The sequence below is a fragment of the Hyperolius riggenbachi genome, chromosome 8 (genome assembly GCF_040937935.1).
Source record: "Hyperolius riggenbachi isolate aHypRig1 chromosome 8, aHypRig1.pri, whole genome shotgun sequence".
In the NCBI taxonomy this organism is placed as follows: Eukaryota; Metazoa; Chordata; class Amphibia; order Anura; family Hyperoliidae; genus Hyperolius; species Hyperolius riggenbachi.
The window spans coordinates 250,278,402-250,299,336 of record NC_090653.1 but is presented as its reverse complement, the minus strand read 5'-3'; the positions used below and the strand labels follow the sequence as shown (position 1 = coordinate 250,299,336).

At 43.5% G+C, this 20,935-nt stretch overlaps 10 non-coding genes across 10 annotated transcripts; all 10 read left to right on the top strand.

Moving 5' to 3' along the window:
* The first annotated feature begins 6,092 nt into the window (after positions 1 to 6,092).
* TRNAR-UCU (transfer RNA arginine (anticodon UCU)) lies at positions 6,093 to 6,178 on the top strand. The gene is given in 2 exon segments: positions 6,093 to 6,129; positions 6,143 to 6,178. It is a non-coding gene; the product is annotated as a tRNA-Arg (tRNA).
* Positions 6,179 to 8,053: 1,875 nt separating this feature from the next.
* Positions 8,054 to 8,139, top strand: TRNAR-UCU (transfer RNA arginine (anticodon UCU)). Its single transcript is given in 2 exon segments — positions 8,054 to 8,090; positions 8,105 to 8,139. It is a non-coding gene; the product is annotated as a tRNA-Arg (tRNA).
* An 895-nt stretch (positions 8,140 to 9,034) lies between these two features.
* On the top strand, positions 9,035 to 9,120 carry TRNAR-UCU (transfer RNA arginine (anticodon UCU)). Its single transcript is given in 2 exon segments — positions 9,035 to 9,071; positions 9,085 to 9,120. It is a non-coding gene; the product is annotated as a tRNA-Arg (tRNA).
* A 1,718-nt stretch (positions 9,121 to 10,838) lies between these two features.
* On the top strand, positions 10,839 to 10,924 carry TRNAR-UCU (transfer RNA arginine (anticodon UCU)). The gene is given in 2 exon segments: positions 10,839 to 10,875; positions 10,889 to 10,924. It is a non-coding gene; the product is annotated as a tRNA-Arg (tRNA).
* Positions 10,925 to 12,178: 1,254 nt separating this feature from the next.
* On the top strand, positions 12,179 to 12,264 carry TRNAR-UCU (transfer RNA arginine (anticodon UCU)). The gene is given in 2 exon segments: positions 12,179 to 12,215; positions 12,229 to 12,264. It is a non-coding gene; the product is annotated as a tRNA-Arg (tRNA).
* A 2,511-nt stretch (positions 12,265 to 14,775) lies between these two features.
* On the top strand, positions 14,776 to 14,861 carry TRNAR-UCU (transfer RNA arginine (anticodon UCU)). Its single transcript is given in 2 exon segments — positions 14,776 to 14,812; positions 14,826 to 14,861. It is a non-coding gene; the product is annotated as a tRNA-Arg (tRNA).
* An 895-nt stretch (positions 14,862 to 15,756) lies between these two features.
* On the top strand, positions 15,757 to 15,842 carry TRNAR-UCU (transfer RNA arginine (anticodon UCU)). Its single transcript is given in 2 exon segments — positions 15,757 to 15,793; positions 15,807 to 15,842. It is a non-coding gene; the product is annotated as a tRNA-Arg (tRNA).
* An 896-nt stretch (positions 15,843 to 16,738) lies between these two features.
* On the top strand, positions 16,739 to 16,824 carry TRNAR-UCU (transfer RNA arginine (anticodon UCU)). Its single transcript is given in 2 exon segments — positions 16,739 to 16,775; positions 16,789 to 16,824. It is a non-coding gene; the product is annotated as a tRNA-Arg (tRNA).
* Positions 16,825 to 17,718: 894 nt separating this feature from the next.
* Positions 17,719 to 17,804, top strand: TRNAR-UCU (transfer RNA arginine (anticodon UCU)). The gene is given in 2 exon segments: positions 17,719 to 17,755; positions 17,769 to 17,804. It is a non-coding gene; the product is annotated as a tRNA-Arg (tRNA).
* Positions 17,805 to 18,699: 895 nt separating this feature from the next.
* On the top strand, positions 18,700 to 18,785 carry TRNAR-UCU (transfer RNA arginine (anticodon UCU)). The gene is given in 2 exon segments: positions 18,700 to 18,736; positions 18,750 to 18,785. It is a non-coding gene; the product is annotated as a tRNA-Arg (tRNA).
* The last annotated feature ends 2,150 nt before the right edge of the window (positions 18,786 to 20,935 follow it).

Below are 20,935 nucleotides of genomic sequence, written 5' to 3'. Positions count from 1 at the left end.
GCGCAGGAGGAGAAGGCCACGCTTTGTGAGACACAACAACCCAGGCCTTGCATGAGGGCAAGAAGCGTGCGGATAGCAGGCTTTGTACGGCCATGCAGTCATAAATGTAATAAAGATAAGTGGTTCAATAAACAGGGACCACGCGGCAACGCTAACCCAGCAGCAGCAGACGTGATGGAACAGGAGGAGGCGCAGGAGGAGAAGGCCACGCTTTGTGAGACACAACAACCCAGGCCTTGCATGAGGGCAAGAAGCGTGCGGATAGCATGCTTTGTACCGCCATGCAGTCATAAATGTAATAAAGATAAGTGGTTCAATAAACAGGGACCACGCGGCAACGCTAACCCAGCAGCAGCAGACGTGATGGAACAGGAGCAGGCGCAGGAGGAGAAGGCCACGCTTTGTGAGACACAACAACCCAGGCCTTGCATGTGGACAAAAAGCGTGCGGATATAGCAGCAATGCTTTTTGCCGCCATGCAGTCATAAATGTAATACAGATGAGAGGTTCAATAAACAGGGCCCGGAAACGCAACACCATCCCAGATGTTCATTGGTCATGTTACTTGGTTGGGGTCCTGGAGTGTTGCGTAGTCATTTCCAATCCAGGATTGATTCATTTTAATTTGAGTCAGACGGTCTGCATTGTCTGTAGAGAGGCGGATACGCCGATCTGTGACGATGCCTCCGGCAGCACTGAAACAGCGTTCCGACATAACGCTGGCTGCCGGGCAAGCCAGCACCTCTATTGCGTACATTGCCAGTTCGTGCCAGGTGTCTAGCTTCGATACCCAATAGTTGAAGGGTGCAGATGGATGGTTCGACACAGCTACGCCATCTGACATGTAGTCCTTGACCATCTTCTCCAGGCGATCGGTGTTGGAGGTGGATCTGCACGCTTGCTGTTCAGTGGGCTGCGGCTGCATGGGTGTCAGAAAATTTTCCCACTCCAAGGACACTGCCGATACCATTCCCTTTTGGGTACTAGCTGCGGCTTGCGTTGTTTGCTGCCCTCCTGGTCGTCCTGGGTTTGCGGAAGTCAGTCTGTCTGCGTACAACTGGCTAGAGGAGGGGGAGGATGTCAATCTCCTCTCTAAAGTCTCCACAAGGGCCTGCTGGTATTCTTCCATTTTGACCTGTCTGACTCTTTCTTCAAGCAGTTTTGGAACATTGTGTTTGTACCGTGGATCCAGAAGGGTATAAACCCAGTAATTGGTGTTGTCCAGAATGCGCACAATGCGTGGGTCACGTTCAATGCAGTCTAGCATGAATTGAGCCATGTGTGCCAGAGTCCTACCAGAATCCTCATCATCCTCTTGTGAGCGTTGTGATAGTTGTTGTGATGCATCATAGTCGTCACCTTCCTCCTGGTCTGCTTCTGCTGACCATTCGCGTTGAATTGTGGAAGTCCAACGTGCACCGCTCTGGCCCTCGTCAGTGGTGGCATGAAATTCCTGCTCCAACTCCAGCTGTTCCTCCTCCTCTTCTTCGTCATAGCTGCTGGGGCCAGCGTTCCCTGAGGCGGATGGCCTGATGTTGGTACCATCACGCTGATCGTTTTCTCCTTCAGATTCCCCCAGTTGCATCATGACAGCTGTTTCCTTGATTTTTAACATCGACCTCTTCAGTAAACACAGCAGTGGTATGGTAATGCTGACTGAAGAGTTGTCACTGCTCACAAGCAACGTGGATTGCTCAAAATTTTGGAGGACTTGGCAGAGGTCCAACATGTTGGCCCAATCGGATCCACAGAAGCTTGGCAGCTGGCCGGATGCGCCTCGGTACTGCGCCGTCATGTACTGGACCACTGCACTCTTCTGCTCGCAAAAGCGGGCTAGCATGTGCAGCGTAGAATTCCAGCGCGTAGGGACATCACACAGCAAGCGATGGTGGGGGAGATTGAAGCGCTCCTGCATCTTGGCGAGTGCCCCCGAAGCAGTACTGGAATTTCTACAATGTTTGGACACTCGACGCACCTTCAACAGCAGATCGGGCACGCCTGGGTATGTCCTCAGGAACCGCTGAACTACTAGGTTCATCACGTGCGCCAGGCAAGGGATGTGTGTCAGCTTAGCCAACCTTAAAGCGCGAATGAGATTACTCCCATTATCACACACAACCATGCCCGGTTTCAGGTCCAGCGGTGCCAGCCACAAATCCGTCTGTTCCTTTATTCCCCTCCAAATTTCCTCCCCTGTGTGCTGCTTATCCCCAAGGCAGATTAGCTTCAGCAACGCTTGCTGACGCATGCCAACAGCTGTGCTGCACTGCTTCCACGATCCTACTGCTGCTGGGTTAGCGTTTCCGGATGAGGTACAGCTTTGAGATGCGTTGGAGGAGAAGGAGTCAGAGAGGTAGGTGCTGCTGTTATCCAGTGGGAGGGACGGCGGTGCAGCTGTTTGTGGCGTGGGCAACACCCGTGCCGTAGCAGGTGAGGAATCGCTGCCAGGCTCCACAAGGTTCACCCAGTGCGCGGTAAGGGAGATGTATCGACCCTGGCCGAACGCACTCGTCCAGGTGTCAGTGGTGAGGTGAACCTTGCAGGCAACGGCATTCTTCAAGCTTCGGGTTATTTTGCTGACCACGTGCTCATGCAACTCAGGCACTGCAGAGCGTGCAAAGTGGTAGCGGCTGGGAACCACGTAACGTGGGATGGCCACTGACATCATGCCCTTGAAGCTGTTTGTCTCCACCAATCGATATGGCAGCATTTCGCAGGCCAGAAGCTTGGCTATGCTGGCTGTTACTGCCACGGCCCGGGGGTCATTTGCTGGCAATTTCCTCTTGCGCTCAAACATCTCCGACACAGACAACTGAACCGTAGCGCTGCACACGGAAGGGCTGTTGGTTGTTGTGTTTGATGAACACTGGGAGACCTCAAGAGCACTACTCCGGAAAGTGACAGTGTCAGCGTCGTCTGATGTTTGTGAATGTTGTGAACCACGCAATGGCTGGGCTACTGCTGCTGCTGAGGCGGGTCTGGTGAACCCAAGGGAGGCAGTGTTGTTTCTGGTACCCTGTCCTGACGCGTTTGCCCAAAGAGTGGGATGTTTGGATAGCATGTGACGGCTCATGCTGGTGGTGGAGAGGTTGTTAATATTTTTCCCCCTGCTCAGGCGGGTCTTGCACACCTTGCAAATCGCCATGGTAACATCCTCAGTGCAGTCTTCAAAGAAAGCCCAGACTTTGGAGCACCTGCCTCCTTGCTGGCGATTTCTGTTTGCTCCTCTTTTGCCTCTCACTTGAACTTCCACGCTTGTGGTGCCTGAAATTGCGCGCCGCCTACCTTGTGGCACAAGGCGAACTCGTGCAGCAGTGTGTTCTTCAACAGACTCATCTGTGCTGCTGCTACGACGGCGATGTTCTCGTTCACAAACAAAATCTGGGTCTCTGTCCACATTGTCCATACCCTCCTCTTCCATCTCCTCAAACTCGTCATATGTCATTGTGGGCCACCGCCGTGGAGTAGAGCTCCCCACAACAACCTCTGCGCAGCACACTCCAACGTCGTCTTCCAGATCTTGTCGGCCGACCTCCTGCAATTGCAACCCCTCCTGCCCAAATTGCTCTGGGATTTGGGTTTCCGAGTCCTCTTCGGACTCGCCTCGTATTTCAGTGCGCGGTACATTTCCCACAGTTAACGGTTGTGAATCCAGGCACAACATTTCTGGCTGTTCCTCCATTGACCTTTGAAAGGTGGAAGTTTGTTGGGCTGGGAATAGCTCCTGCGAATACCCCATTGTGTCCTGAGGTAATTCATCGGACTGGTTATCTGGCAGTTGTGTGCGTGGTGTCGCTGCCGGTTGTGTCAGCTTTGTGCCCACTGGCTCCTTGTAACTGGCTGAGGACTCGGACCTCGTGCGTGATGTGCTGGTGCTGCTTAACCCACTGCTGGACGCTTGAGAGGTCATCCAAGTAATTATCTGGTCCTGTTCTTTTGGATTTGTGAGGGTTGTTGTCCTGGACAACATGGGTGGTATTGAGTGGGTTTTCTTGGGTGCTCCCCTGTGGCCTGTACGTGAACCGTCAGGGGAAACACCTCTTCCCTTGCCCCTCCCTCTTTCACCGGATTTCTTCCTCATTTCACTTATCCTTACAGTACACGCTGACTGGCAGCAGTACAGTGGCAGTACAGAAATGCTATACAGTACCACTATTCCCAGCAGCGACACAGAGCACAATGCTATACAGTGACGGGTGAGCGGTGTACCACTATTCCCAGCAGACACAGAACAGTGAACAGAATGCTATATAGTGTGGCTGAGCGAGCGGTGTACCACTATTCCCAGCAGACACAGAACAGTGAACAGAATGCTATATAGTGTGGCTGAACGAGCGGTGTACTACTGTTCCCAGCAGACACAGAACAGTACACAGAATGCTATATAGTGTGGCTGAACGAGCGGTGTACTACTGTTCCCAGCAGACACAGAACAGTACACAGAATGCTATATAGTGTGGCTGAACGAGCGGTGTACTACTGTTCCCAGCAGACACAGAACAGTGAACAGAATGCTATATAGTGTGGCTGAGCGAGCGGTGTACCACTATTCCCAGCAGACACAGAACAGTGAACAGAATGCTATATAGTGTGGCTGAGCGAGCGGTGTACCACTATTCCCAGCAGACACAGAACAGTAAACAGAATGCTATATAGTGTGGCTGAGCGAGCGGTGTACCACTATTCCCAGCAGACACAGAACAGTGAACAGAATGCTATATAGTGTGGCTGAGCGAGCGGTGTACCACTATTCCCAGCAGACACAGAACAGTGAACAGAATGCTATATAGTGTGGCTGAGCGAGCGGTGTACCACTATTCCCAGCAGACACAGAACAGTGAACAGAATGCTATATAGTGTGGCTGAGCGAGCGGTGTACCACTATTCCCAGCAGACACAGAACAGTGAACAGAATGCTATATAGTGTGGCTGAGCGAGCGGTGTACTACTGTTCCCAGCAGACACAGAACAGTACACAGAATGCTATATAGTGTGGCTGAACGAGCGGTGTACTACTGTTCCCAGCAGACACAGAACAGTACACAGAATGCTATATAGTGTGGCTGAACGAGCGGTGTACCACTATTCCAAGCAGACACAGAACAGTGAACAGAATGCTATATAGTGTGGCTGAGCGAGCGGTGTACCACTATTCCCAGCAGACACAGAGTGGCAGTAAACAGAATGCTATATAGTGTGGCTGAGCGAGGTACACAGAGTGGCAGTAAACAGAATGCTATATAGTGTGGCTGTGCAAGCGGTGTACTACTATTCCCAGCAGACACAGAGTGGCAGTAAACAGAATGCTATATAGTGTGGCTGAGCGAGGTACACAGAGTGGCAGTAAACAGAATGCTGAGCGAGCGGTGTACTACTATTCCCAGCAGCGACACACAATGACTGGGGGGGACCCTGGCTAGCGTGGCTGGAGCGCGAACTACCCTGCCTGCCTACCCAAAGCTAAACCCACAGACAAATGGCGGAGATATGACGTGGTTCGGGTATTTATTTACCCGAACCACGTGACAGTTCGGCCAATCAGAGCGCGTTCGGGTCCGAACCACGTGACCCGTTCGGCCAATCACAGCGCTAGCCGAACGTTCGGGGAACGTTCGGCCATGCGCTCTTAGTTCGGCCATATGGCCGAACGGTTTGGCCGAGCACCGTCAGGTGTTCGGCCGAACTCGAACATCACCCGAACAGGGTGATGTTCTGCAGAACCCGAACAGTGGCGAACACTGTTCGCCCAACACTAGCTCAGATGTTGGTAAGTACAACCATCTCTGCTGCTGAGTATTGAAAGTTTAGCAGGTTACAGGTAGTAGACTCAGAAAGTTTTTGATTTTTCTTAGAAATCTAGAAGACGGGTTGTGATGATAGCTTGTTATGTAATGAAACAGGTGTTTGATGAGAGTGAGATGGGACTGCTGAAATAATCCAGAGTAACATTTGGGAGATAGCCAGATGCTGTACTCTTTCTTCTTATATAACAAAAAGGTAGCCTGCATACATCCTGAAATGCCACGAACAAATGGGTAAAAGCAGATATTTTTCATTTGAAGGTGCCTGGCAAAAACAGTCAGTGCAAGCTCGGCTCTGTGGCGCAATGGATAGCGCATTGGACTTCTAGTGAAATGTAGGCATTCAAAGGTTGTGGGTTCGAGTCCCACCAGAGTCACATTTTAAACTGGAAACCGAAGCCGTGTTACCTAAAAGATGCTGAAAGTGCACCGAAGATGGCCCTCAAAAGTCCATCCCTGGAAACTTGTCTGCTGCAACACAGACTAAGCTCTTCATGGAAAGGAGTAAACAGTTCACCTTCACCAGCACAGTTTGTAACCACCTCATCAACTAATGACACACAATTAATCAACTAAGAGAATGAAAGCGTGCCAAGTCTTGCCTTCCATAACCAACAAACTTGGTTTTTGCTAATGATAAATCTAGCTTTGTTCCTAAATTTAAACAACAAGCCGCCCTTGAGATTCCATAGGGACATCATTGAAGAATATCCCATCAAGGGCTTCATTCCTAAAATGTATATCTTCTCCAGATGTAGTATGCAAAGCAAGCTGCACGAGCATTGTTGTGCAGCACAAAGAATATCACCTTGGACGTGCAAACAAATTCACATTTTGAAATGTGGAGCGTCTCAGTTCCTGAAGCATTCATGATGGTTTTTTTTTAATGAGTGGCACCAATTTCATTAAAAGAAACAAAAGAGGTGGATTTGAGAGGTCAGATGTTGGTAAGTACAACCATCTCTGCTGCTGAGTATTGAAAGTTTAGCAGGTTACAGGTAGTAGACTCAGAAAGTTTTTGATTTTTCTTAGAAATCTAGAAGACGGGTTGTGATGATAGCTTGTTATGTAATGAAACAGGTGTTTGATGAGAGTGAGATGGGACTGCTGAAATAATCCAGAGTAACATTTGGGAGATAGCCAGATGCTGTACTCTTTCTTCTTATATAACAAAAAGGTAGCATGCATAGATCCTGAAATGCCACGAACAAATGGGTTGAAGCAGATATTTTTCATTTGAAGGTGCCTGGCAAAAACAACTAGTGCAAGCTCGGCTCTGTGGCGCAATGGATAGCGCATTGGACTTCTAGTGAAATGTAGGCAATCAAAGGTTATGGGTTCAAGTCCCACCAGAGTTGCATTTTAAACTGGAAACTGAAGCCGTGTTACCTAAAAGATGCTGAAAGTGCACCGAAGATGGCCCTCAAAAGTCCATCCCTGGAAACTTGTCTGCTGCAACACAGACTAAGCTCTTCATGGAAAGGAGTAAACAGTTCACCTTCACCAGCACAGTTTGTAACCACCTCATCAACTAATGACACACAATTAATCAACTAAGAGAATGAAAGCGTGCCAAGTCTTGCCTTTCATAACCAACAAACTTGGTTTTTGCTAATGATAAATCTAGCTTTGTTCCTAAATTTAAACAACAAGCCGCCCTTGAGATTCCATAGGGACATCATTGAAGAATATCCCATCAAGGGCTTCATTCCTAAAATGTATATCTTCTCCAGATGTAGTATGCAAAGCAAGCTGCACGAGCATTGTTGTGCAGCACAAAGAATATCACCTTGGACGTGCAAACAAATTCACATTTTGAAATGTGGAGCGTCTCAGTTCCTGAAGCATTCATGATGGGTTTTTTTAATGAGTGGCACCAATTTCATTAAATGAAACAAAAGAAGTGGATTTGAGAGGTCAGATGTTGGTAAGTACAACCATCTCTGCTGCTGAGTATTGAAAGTTTAGCAGGTTACAGGTAGTAGACTCAGAAAGTTTTTGATTTTTCTTAGAAATCTAGAAGACGGGTTGTGATGATAGCTTGTTATGTAATGAAACAGGTGTTTGATGAGAGTGAGATGGGACTGCTGAAATAATCCAGAGTAACATTTGGGAGATAGCCAGATGCTGTACTCTTTCTTCTTATATAACAAAAAGGTAGCATGCATACATCCTGAAATGCCACGAACAAATGGGTTGAAGCAGATATTTTTCATTTGAAGGTGCCTGGCAAAAACAACTAGTGCAAGCTCGGCTCTGTGGCGCAATGGATAGCGCATTGGACTTCTAGTGAAATGTAGGCAATCAAAGGTTGTGGGTTCAAGTCCCACCAGAGTTGCATTTTAAACTGGAAACTGAAGCCGTGTTACCTAAAAGATGCTGAAAGTGCACCGAAGATGGCCCTCAAAAGTCCATCCCTGGAAACTTGTCTGCTGCAACACAGACTAAGCTCTTCATGGAAAGGAGTAAACAGTTCACCTTCACCAGCACAGTTTGTAACCACCTCATCAACTAATGACACACAATTAATCAACTAAGAGAATGAAAGCGTGCCAAGTCTTGCCTTCCATAACCAACAAACTTGGTTTTCGCTAATGATAAATCTAGCTTTGTTCCTAAATTTAAACAACAAGCCGCCCTTGAGATTCCATAGGGACATCATTGAAGAATATCCCATCAAGGGCTTAATTCCTAAAATGTATATCTTCTCCAGATGTAGTATGCAAAGCAAGCTGCATGAGCATTGTTGTGTAGCACAAAGGATATCACCTTGGACGTGCAAACAAATTCACATTTTGAAATGTGGAGCGTCTCAGTTCCTGAAGCATTCATGATGGGTTTTTTTTAATGAGTGGCACCAATTTCATTAAATGAAACAAAAGAAGTGGATTTGAGAGGTCAGATGTTGGTAAGTACAACCATCTCTGCTGCTGAGTATTGAAAGTTTAGCAGGTTACAGGTAGTAGACTCAGAAAGTTTTTGATTTTTCTTAGAAATCTAGAAGACGGGTTGTGATGATAGCTTGTTATGTAATGAAACAGGTGTTTGATGAGAGTGAGATGGGACTGCTGAAATAATCCAGAGTAACATTTGGGAGATAGCCAGATGCTGTACTCTTTCTTCTTATATAACAAAAAGGTAGCCTGCATACATCCTGAAATGCCACGAACAAATGAGTAAAAGCAGATATTTTTCATTTGAAGGTGCCTGGCAAAAACAGTCAGTGCAAGCTCGGCTCTGTGGCGCAATGGATAGTGCATTGGCCTTCTAGTGAAATGTAGGCATTCAAAGGTTGTGGGTTCGAGTCCCACCAGAGTCACATTTTAAACTGGAAACCGAAGCCGTGTTACCTAAAAGATGCTGAAAGTGCACCGAAGATGGCCCTCAAAAGTCCATCCCTGGAAACTTGTCTGCTGCAACACAGACTAAGCTCTTCATGGAAAGGAGTAAACAGTTCACCTTCACCAGCACAGTTTGTAACCACCTCATCAACTAATGACACACAATTAATCAACTAAGAGAATAAAAGCGTGCCAAGTCTTGCCTTCCATAACCAACAAACTTGGTTTTCGCTAATGATAAATCTAGCTTTGTTTCTAAATTTAACCTCTTCAGCACCACAGGGTTTTTTGCTTAAAAACCAGAGCAGTTTTCAAATTTCAGCGCTCCTCCCATTCATTCACCAATAACTTTATTGCTACTCATCAGATGTAAATGATCTATATCTTGTTTTTTTGCCACAAATTATGCTTTGTGAGGGTGATATTTGCTTTTAGTAATTATGTTATTATCTGTGCATTTTAAAGCGAAAAATGAGAAAAAAAAGAAAAAAAAAACTATTTCTCCATTTCCATCCACTATAGTTTTCAAATAAACAATGTTACCATAGGTAAAACACACACATTGTATTTGCTAATTTGTCCTGGTTATCTCAACATTTAAATCATGTTCCTAGTACAATGTATGGCGATAATATATTAGTTTCTGGTTTGTGTTTTTTGATTTCTCATTGTACTCTATCAGTAATTAAAAGCCCTTATCTTCATGATTAACAGTAATACACTCTCATGGCATACATATTTTAAAAGCTAAGTCCCTAGGGTAACTATTTATTCTCTTTTCAATGCTGTCACTTTTGTTGTTTTTACAAGTATTTATTTGGGGGTATAGAGTACATGAAAATAACAGTTTTATTGCTTTTCATTCAGTTTTCCGGTAAAATAAATCATATGACTTATCCCTCAGTTGTCAAACACCACAAAATCTATTCTCTCACTTGTCACGGTTAAAATGATACCCTATATACGTAATCAGATAGCTTATTGGGCATACAGCACACTGTTTACCACAAGTACGCCTATCTACTCCCCTGAGCTTCAGATGAAGTTTTGTGGGGAGTAGATAAGCGTAGCAAGGGTTTCAAAGTGGTTAAACAACAAGCCGCCCTTGAGATTCCATAGGGACATCATTTAAGAATATCCCATCAAGGGCTTCATTCCTAAAATGTATATCTTCTCCAGGTGTAGTATGCAAAGCAAGCTGCATGAGCATTGTTGTGTAGCACAAAGGATATCACCTTGGACGTGCAAACAAATTCACATTTTGAAATGTGGAGCGTCTCAGTTCCTGAAGCATTCATGATGGATTTTTAATGAGTGGCACCAATTTCATTAAATGAAACAAAAGAAGTGGATTTGAGAGGTCAGATGTTGGTAAGTACAACCATCTCTGCTGCTGAGTATTGAAAGTTTAGCAGGTTACAGGTAGTAGACTCAGAAAGTTTTTGATTTTTCTTAGAAATCTAGAAGACGGGTTGTGATGATAGCTTGTTATGTAATGAAACAGGTGTTTGATGAGAGTGAGATGGGACTGCTGAAATAATCCAGAGTAACATTTGGGAGATAGCCAGATGCTGTACTCTTTCTTCTTATATAACAAAAAGGTAGCCTGCATACATCCTGAAATGCCACGAACAAATGAGTAAAAGCAGATATATTTCATTTGAAGGTGCCTGGCAAAAACAGTCAGTGCAAGCTTGGCTCTGTGGCGCAATGGATAGCGCATTGGACTTCTAGTGAAATGTAGGCATTCAAAGGTTGTGTGTTCGAGTCCCACCAGAGTCACATTTTAAACTGGAAACCGAAGCCGTGTTACCTAAAAGATGCTGAAAGTGCACCGAAGATGGCCCTCAAAAGTCCATCCCTGGAAACTTGTCTGCTGCAACACAGACTAGGCTCTTCATGGAAAGGAGTAAACAGTTCACCTTCACCAGCACAGTTTGTAACCACCTCATCAACTAATGACCCACAATTAATCAACTAAGAGAACGAAAGCGTGCCAAGTGTTGCCATCCATAACCAACAAACTTGGTTTTCGCTAATGATAAATCTAGCTTTGTTCCTAAATTTAAACAACAAGCCGCCCTTGAGATTTCATAGTGACATCATTTCAAAGGTTGTGGGTTCGAGTCCCACCAGAGTCACATTTTGAACTGGAAACCGAAGCCGTGTTACCTAAAAGATGCTGAAAGTGCACCGAAGATGGCCCTCAAAAGTCCATCCCTGGAAACTTGTCTGCTGCAACACAGACTAAGCTCTTCATGGAAAGGAGTAAACAGTTCACCATCATCAGCACAGTTTGTAACCACCTCATCAACTAATGACACACAATTAATCAACTAAGAGAATGAAAGCGTGCCAAGTCTTGCCTTCCATAACCAACAAACTTGGTTTTCACTAATGATAAATCTACCTTTGTTACTAAATTTAAACAACAAGCCGCCCTTGAGATTCCATAGGGACATCATTTAAGAATATCCCATCAAGGGCTTCATTCCTAAAATGTATATCTTCTCCAGATGTAGTATGCAAAGCAAGCTGCATGAGCATTGTTGTGCAGCACGAAGGATATCACCTTGGACGTGCAAACAAATTCACATTTTGAAATGTGGAGCGTCTCAGTTCCTGAAGCATTCATGATGGGTTTTTTTTAATGAGTAGCACCAATTTCATTAAATGAAACAAAAGAAGTGGATTTGAGAGGTCAGAAGTTGGTAAGTACAACCATCTCTGCTGCTGAGTATTGAAAGTTTAGCAGGTTACAGGTAGTAGACTCAGAAAGTTTTTGATTTTTCTTAGAAATCTAGAAGACGGGTTGTGATGATAGCTTGTTATGTAATGAAACAGGTGTTTGATGAGAGTGAGATGGGACTGCTGAAATAATCCAGAGTAACATTTGGGAGATAGCCAGATGCTGTACTCTTTCTTCTTATATAACAAAAAGGTAGCCTGCATACATCCTGAAATGCCACGAACAAATGGGTAAAAGCAGATATTTTTCATTTGAAGGTGCCTGGCAAAAACAGTCAGTGCAAGCTCGGCTCTGTGGCGCAATGGATAGTGCATTGGACTTCTAGTGAAATGTAGGCATTCAAAGGTTGTGGGTTCGAGTCCCACCAGAGTCGCATTTTAAACTGGAAACCGAAGCCGTGTTACCTAAAAGATGCTGAAAGTGCACCGAAGATGGCCCTCAAAAGTCCATCCCTGGAAACTTGTCTGCTGCAACACAGACTTATGCTGCATACACACTTGAGATAAAAGTCTCTGGAAAAGGCAAGATCACAGACCAATTATACCCCCTTCCATGTAGTATGAGAGCCATACCTTCACAGTCTATTCTATGGAGATGCACTCCCCATCAAATAAAATCTTTGCAAGATGCTGCACACAAAGATGCCCGTACACATTCAAAAGATCAGTATCTGCAAAAGATCTCTTCCTGCAATAGATCCATTTCTTCAAAATGCATTCATAGTCTATGAGATCTGCAGATCATCATACACACCTTGTTTAGCAGGCAATCATCTGCAGATCAGATCCACCAGGATGGATTTTCAGATCTGCAGATGATTGCCAGATATGCAGATGAAGTCTGTTAAACAAGGTGTGTATGTTGATCTGCAGATCTCATAGACTATGAATGCATTTTGCAGGAATGGATCTATTGCAGGAAGAGATCTTTTGCAGATAATGATCTTTTGAATGTGTACGGGCATCTTTGTGTGCAGCATCTTGCAAAGATTTTATCTGATGGGGAGTTCAACTCCATAGAATAGACTGTGTAGAGTATGGCTCTCATACTACATGGAATGGGGTATAATTGGTCTGTGATCTTGCCTTTTCCAGAGACTTTTATCTCAAGTGTGTATGCAGCATAAGCTCTTCATGGAAAGGAGTAAACAGTTCACCTTCACCAGCACAGTTTGTAACCACCTCATCAAATAATGACACACAATTAATCAACTAAGAGAATGAAAGCGTGCTAAGTCTTGCCTTCCATAACCAACAAACTTGGTTTTCGCTAATGATAAATCTAGCTTTGTTCCTAAATTTAAACAACAAGCTGCCCTTGAGATTCCATAGGGACATCAATATCCCATCAAGGGCTTCATTCCTAAAATGTATATCTTCTCCAGATGTAGTATGCAAAGCAAGCTGCACGAGCATTGTTGTGCTGCACAAAGGATATCACCTTGGACGTGCAAACAAATTCACATTTTGAAATGTGGAGCGTCTCAGTTCCTGAAGCATTCATGATGGGTTTTTTTTAATGAGTGGCACCAATTTCATTAAATGAAACAAAAGAAGTGGATTTGAGAGGTCAGATGTTGGTAAGTACAACCATCTCTGCTGCTGAGTATTGAAAGTTTAGCAGGTTACAGGTAGTAGACTCAGAAAGTTTTTGATTTTTCTTAGAAATCTAGAAGACGGGTTGTGATGATAGCTTGTTATGTAATGAAACAGGTGTTTGATGAGAGTAAGATGGGACTGCTGAAATAATCCAGAGTAACATTTGGGAGATAGCCAGATGCTGTACTCTTTCTTCTTATATAACAAAAAGGTAGCCTGCATACATCCTGAAATGCCACGAACAAATGGGTAAAAGCAGATATTTTTCATTTGAAGGTGCCTGGCAAAAATAGTCAGTGCAAGCTCGGCTCTGTGGTGCAATGGATAGCGCATTGAACTTCTAATGAAATGTAGGCAATCAAAGGTTGAGGGTTCGAGTCCCACCAGAGTCGTTTTTTAAACTGGAAACCGAAGCCGTGTTACCTAAAAGATGCTGAAAGTGCACCGAAGATGGCCCTCAAGAGTCCATCCCTGGAAACTTGTCTGCTGCAACACAGACTAAGCTCTTCATGGAAAGGAGTAAACAGTTCACCTTCACCAGCACAGTTTGTAACCACCTCATCAACTAATGACACACAATTAATCAACTAAGAGAATGAAAGCGTGCCAAGTCTTGCCTTCCATAACCAACAAACTTGGTGTTCGCTAATGATAAATCTAGCTTTGTTCCTAAATTTAAACAACAAGCTGCCCTTGAGATTCCATAGGGACATCATTTAAGAATATCCCATCAAGGGCTTCATTCCTAAAATGTATATCTTCTCCAGATGTAGTATGCAAAGCAAGCTGCATGAGCATTGTTGTGCAGCACAAAGGATATCACCTTGGACGTGCAAACAAATTCACATTTTGAAATGTGGAGCGTCTCAGTTCCTGAAGCATTCATGATGGTTTTTTTTAATGAGTGGCACCAATTTCATTAAATGAAACAAAAGAAGTGGATTTGAGAGGTCAGATGTTGGTAAGTACAACCATCTCTGCTGCTGAGTATTGAAAGTTTAGCAGGTTACAGGTAGTAGACTCAGAAAGTTTTTGATTTTTCTTAGAAATCTAGAAGACGGGTTGTGATGATAGCTTGTTATGTATTGAAACAGGTGTTTGATGAGAGTGAGATGGGACTGCTGAAATAATCCAGAGTAACATTTGGGAGATAGCCAGATGCTGTACTCTTTCTTCTTATATAACAAAAAGGTAGCCTGCATACATCCTGAAATGCCACAAACAAATGGGTAAAAGCAAATATTTTTCATTTGAAGGTGCCTGGCAAAAACAGTCAGTGCAAGCTCGGCTCTGTGGCGCAATGGATAGCGCTTTGGACTTCTAGTGAAATGTAGGCATTCAAAGGTTGTGGGTTCGAGTCCCACCAGAGTCACATTTTAAACAGGAAACCGAAGCCGTGTTACCTAAAAGATGCTGAAAGTGAACCGAAGATGGCCCTCAAAAGTCCATCCCTGGAAACTTGTCTGCTGCAACACAGACTAAGCTTTTCATGGAAAGGAGTAAACAGTTCACCTTCACCAGCACAGTTTGTAACCACCTCATCAACTAATGACACACAATTAATCAACTAAGAGAATGAAAGCGTCCCAAGTCTTGCCTTCCATAACCAACAAACTTGGTTTTCGCTAATGATAAATCTAGCTTTGTTCCTAAATTTAAACAACAAGCCGCCCTTGAGATTCCATAGGGACATCATTTAAGAATATCCCATCAAGGGCTTCATTCCTAAAATGTATATCTTCTCCAGATGTAGTATGCAAAGCAAGCTGCATGAGCATTGTTGTGCAGCACAAAGGATATCACCTTGGACGTGCAAACAAATTCACATTTTGAAATGTGGAGCGTCTCAGTTCCTGAAGCATTCATGATGGGTTTTTTTTAATGAGTGGCACCAATTTCATTAAATGAAACAAAAGAAGTGGATTTGAGAGGTCAGATGTTAGTAAGTACAACCATCTCTGCTGCTGAGTATTGAAAGTTTAGCAGGTTACAGGTAGTAGACTCAGAAAGTTTTTGATTTTTCTTAGAAATCTAGAAGACGGGTTGTGATGATAGCTTGTTATGTAATGAAACAGGTGTTTGATGAGAGTGAGATGGGACTGCTGAAATAATCCAGAGTAACATTTGGGAGATAGCCAGATGCTGTACTCTTTCTTCTTATATAACAAAAAGGTAGCGTGCATACATCCTGAAATGCCACAAACAAATGGGTAAAAGCAGATATTTTTCATTTGAAGGTGCCTCGCAAAAACAGTCAGTGCAAGATTGGCTCTGTGGCGCAATGTATAGCGCATTGGACTTCTAGTGAAATGTAGGCATTCAAAGGCTGTGGGTTCGAGTCCCACCAGAGTCGCATTTTAAACTGGAAACCGAAGCCGTGTTACCTAAAAGATGCTGAAAGTGCACCGAAGATGGCCCTCAAGAGTCCATCCCTGGAAACTTGTCTGCTGCAACACAGACTAAGCTCTTCATGGAAAGGAGTAAACAGTTCACCTTCACCAGCACAGTTTGTAACCACCTCATCAACTAATGACACACAATTAATCAACTAAGAGAATGAAAGCGTGCCAAGTCTTGCCTTACATAACCAACAAACTTGGTGTTCGCTAATGATAAATCTAGCTTTGTTCCTAAATTTAAACAACAAGCTGCCCTTGAGATTCCATAGGGACATCATTTAAGAATATCCCATCAAGGGCTTCATTCCTAAAATGTATATCTTCTCCAGATGTAGTATGCAAAGCAAGCTGCATGAGCATTGTTGTGCAGCACAAAGGATATCACCTTGGGCGTGCAAACAAATTCACATTTTGAAATGTGGAGCGTCTCAGTTCCTGAAGCATTCATGATGGGTTTTTTTTTAATGAGTGGCACCAATTTCATTAAATGAAACAAAAGAAGTGGATTTGAGAGGTCAGATGTTGGTAAGTACAACCATCTCTGCTGCTGAGTATTGAAAGTTTAGCAGGTTACAGGTAGTAGACTCAGAAAGTTTTTGATTTTTCTTAGAAATCTAGAAGACGGGTTGTGATGATAGCTTGTTATGTAATGAAACAGGTGTTTGATGAGAGTGAGATGGGACTGCTGAAATAATCCAGAGTAACATTTGGGAGATAGCCAGATGCTGTACTCTTTCTTCTTATATAACAAAAAGGTAGCCTGCATACATCCTGAAAAGCCACGAACAAATGGGTAAAAGCAGATATTTTTCATTTGAAAGTGCCTGGCAAAAACAGTCAGTGCAAGCTCGGCTCTGTGGCGCAATGGATAGCGCATTGGACTTCTAGTGAAATGTAGGCATTCAAAGGTTGTGGGTTCGAGTCCCACCAGGGTCGCATTTTAAACAGGAAACCGAAGCCGTGTTACCTAAAAGATGCTGAAAGTGCACCGAAAATGGCCCTCAAAAGTCCATCCCTGGAAACTTGTCTGCTGCAACACAGACTAAGCTTTTCATGGAAAGGAGTAAACAGTTCACCTTCACCAGCACAGTTTGTAACCACCTCATCAACTAATGACACACAATTAATCAACTAAGAGAATGAAAGCGTCCCAAGTCTTGCCTTCCATAACCAACAAACTTGGTTTTCGCTAATGATAAATCTAGCTTTGTTCCTAAATTTAAACAACAAGCCGCCCTTGAGATTCCATAGGGACATCATTGAAGAATATCCCATCAAGGGCTTCATTCCTAAAATGTATATCTTCTCCAGATGTAGTATGCAAAGCAAGCTGCATGAGCATTGTTGTGCAGCACAAAGGATATCACCTAGGACGTGCAAACAAATTCACATTTTGAAATGTGGAGCGTCTCAGTTCCTGAAGCATTCATGATGGGTTTTTTTAATGAGTGGCACCAATTTCATTAAATGAAACAAAAGAAGTGGATTTGAGAGGTCAGATGTTGGTAAGTACAACCATCTCTGCTGCTGAGTATTGAAAGTTTAGCAGGTTACAGGTAGTAGACTCAGAAAGTTTTTGATTTTTCTTAGAAATCTAGAAGACGGGTTGTGATGATAGCTTGTTATGTAATGAAACAGGTGTTTGATAAGAGTGAGATGGGACTGCTGAAATAATCCAGAGTAACATTTGGGAGATAGCCAGATGCTGTACTCTTTCTTCTTATATAACAAAAAGGTAGCCTGCATACATCCTGAAATGCCACAAATAAATGGGTAAAAGCAGATATTTTTCATTTGAAGGTGCCTGGCAAAAACAGTCAGTGCAAGCTCGGCTCTGTGGCGCAATGGATAGCGCATTGGACTTCTAGTGAAATGTAGGCATTCAAAGGTTGTGGGTTCGAGTCCCACCAGAGTCACATTTTAAACTGGAAACCGAAGCCGTGTTACCTAAAAGATGCTGAAAGTGCACCGAAGATGGCCCTCAAAAGTCCATCCCTGGAAACTTGTCTGCTGCAACACAGACTAAGCTTTTCATGGAAAGGAGTAAACAGTTCACCTTCACCAGCACAGTTTGTAACCACCTCATCAACTAATGACACACAATTAATCAACTAAGAGAATGAAAGCGTCCCAAGTCTTGCCTTCCATAACCAACAAACTTGGTTTTCGCTAATGATAAATCTAGCTTTGTTCCTAAATTTAAACAACAAGCCGCCCTTGAGATTCCATAGGGACATCATTTAAGAATATCCCATCAAAGGCTTCATTCCTAAAATGTATATCTTCTCCAGATGTAGTATGCAAAGCAAGCTGCATGAGCATTGTTGTGCAGCACAAAGGATATCACCTTGGACGTGCAAACAAATTCACATTTTGAAATGTGGAGCGTCTCAGTTCCTGAAGCATTCATGATGGGTTTTTTTTAATGAGTGGCACCAATTTCATTAAATGAAACAAAAGAAGTGGATTTGAGAGGTCAGATGTTAGTAAGTACAACCATCTCTGCTGCTGAGTATTGAAAGTTTAGCAGGTTACAGGTAGTAGACTCAGAAAGTTTTTGATTTTTCTTAGAAATCTAGAAGACGGGTTGTGATGATAGCTTGTTATGTAATGAAACAGGTGTTTGATGAGAGTGAGATTGGACTGCTGAAATAATCCAGAGTAACATTTGGGAGATAGCCAGATGCTGTACTCTTTCTTCTTATATAACAAAAAGGTAGCGTGCATACATCCTGAAATGCCACAAACAAATGGGTAAAAGCAGATATTTTTCATTTGAAGGTGCCTCGCAAAAACAGTCAGTGCAAGATTGGCTCTGTGGCGCAATGTATAGTGCATTGGACTTCTAGTGAAATGTAGGCATTCAAAGGCTGTGGGTTCGAGTCCCACCAGAGTCGCATTTTAAACTGGAAACCGAAGCCGTGTTACCTAAAAGATGCTGAAAGTGCACCGAAGATGGCCCTCAAGAGTCCATCCCTGGAAACTTGTCTGCTGCAACACAGACTAAGCTCTTCATGGAAAGGAGTAAACAGTTCACCTTCACCAGCACAGTTTGTAACCACCTCATCAACTAATGACACACAATTAATCAACTAAGAGAATGAAAGCGTGCCAAGTCTTGCCTTCCATAACCAACAAACTTGGTGTTCGCTAATGATAAATCTAGCTTTGTTCCTAAATTTAAACAACAAGCCGCCCTTGAGATTCCATAGGGACATCATTTAAGAATATCCCATCAAGGGCTTCATTCCTAAAATGTATATCTTCTCCAGATGTAGTATGCAAAGCAAGCTGCATGAGCATTGTTGTGCAGCACAAAGGATATCACCTTGGACGTGCAAACAAATTCACATTTTGAAATGTGGAGCGTCTCAGTTCCTGAAGCATTCATGATGGGTTTTTTTAATGAGTGGCACCAATTTCATTAAATGAAACAAAAGAAGTGGATTTGAGAGGTCAGATGTTGGTAAGTACAACCATCTCTGCTGCTGAGTATTGAAAGTTTAGCAGGTTACAGGTAGTAGACTCAGAAAGTTTTTGATTTTTCTTAGAAATCTAGAAGACGGGTTGTGATGATAGCTTGTTATGTAATGAAACAGGTGTTTGATGAGAGTGAGATGGGACTGCTGAAATAATCCAGAATAACATTTGGGAGATAGCCAGATGCTGTACTCTTTCTTCTTATATAACAAAAAGGTAGCCTGCATACATCCTGAAATGCCACAAACAAATGGGTAAAAGCAGATATTTTTCATTTGAAGGTGCCTGGCAAAAACAGTCAGTACTAAACAAAAATGTACCCTATTGGAAAGGTCGAATAAAATTTAACTTTTAATAAGATTGCATTAAAACATTTGTCATATTTTCTTATTTGCTAGTTAATAAGTAAATTGTGAACCCAGCGGACTGGAGGAAGCAAGAGTTTGGGTCACATGACCATCCTCCTAGTTCACGCTAATAAACTATGAACCCTACACCTAAACTCGACATGTTTCATTTCCTAAATTGGAAACTTCGTCAGGAGTGCTAATAATCAAGTGATAGAGTGCTAAAGTGCTATACACAACATTTACAATATACAATTCACATATTTACAAATAATTTAGCAAAGTAGCAGAGTAACGGCCACCTAACCCGGCAGCCTGCTGGAGAATGAACATCCCCATTCTCCTTTTATAGTGTGGTGGAAATCCCTAAGGATGCTGGGTAGGCTGGGGGGAAGTCCCGACCACCAACCTAATCAGGAAGTTGTGTTGTCATTGGTCATTAGGGTTGTCTGTCAAAAAACAGACCAATAAGGGCCAACAGCTATAGTAGCCAATGTGTCCCCAAAAAGGTGCATAGAATCCCGGTGTATTGCCGCGGATCACCTTACCCTGACGTCCACATATTCATATTCCCCTGCTGAGAACTGCAAGAGAAGACTGCGCTTCGAAACGGAGGAAAAGTATCTCTCCGTGTTTCTGGGCCTCTGATTGGTGGTTAGATGTGACGGGGGTGGGTCCATACGTCATAACTGACACCGCCAGCAACCAAACAGAGAGTTACACCTTCCCCAGAGAGGAGACGCCTGCTCCGCGTCAATGCGGAAATGCAAGACGTGTATAGGTGGTTACCATAGAGACACGTCCACACAGGGGAAACACAATTAGGGGCACCACTAAGTAACTTAACAAGTAAGAGTAAATTTTGCCCCAGTATTGGTGGCTACCCCACAATACAAATTTTTGTTGACACTGTAACAAGAGATCTTGAGGAATTGGTAAAACTGAAACATCATACTACCCGTAATCTTAGCAAAAATGAACAGCTAGCTCTGGATGGCCTGATGACTAATGAAGACCTTATTATTAAAAAATCGGATAAGGGTGGAAATGTGGTATTGATGACACGAGTAGCATACATTGAGATGTGCCAAAACATATTGAGGGATGAAAACCAATATAGAAGGTTGGAGGGAAATCCTACACGGGTCTTCTATGGGGCACTTGAAGGACTACTCAAGGTGGCCCTAGGTAAGAATATTTTGGATAAAAAAGATTATGAC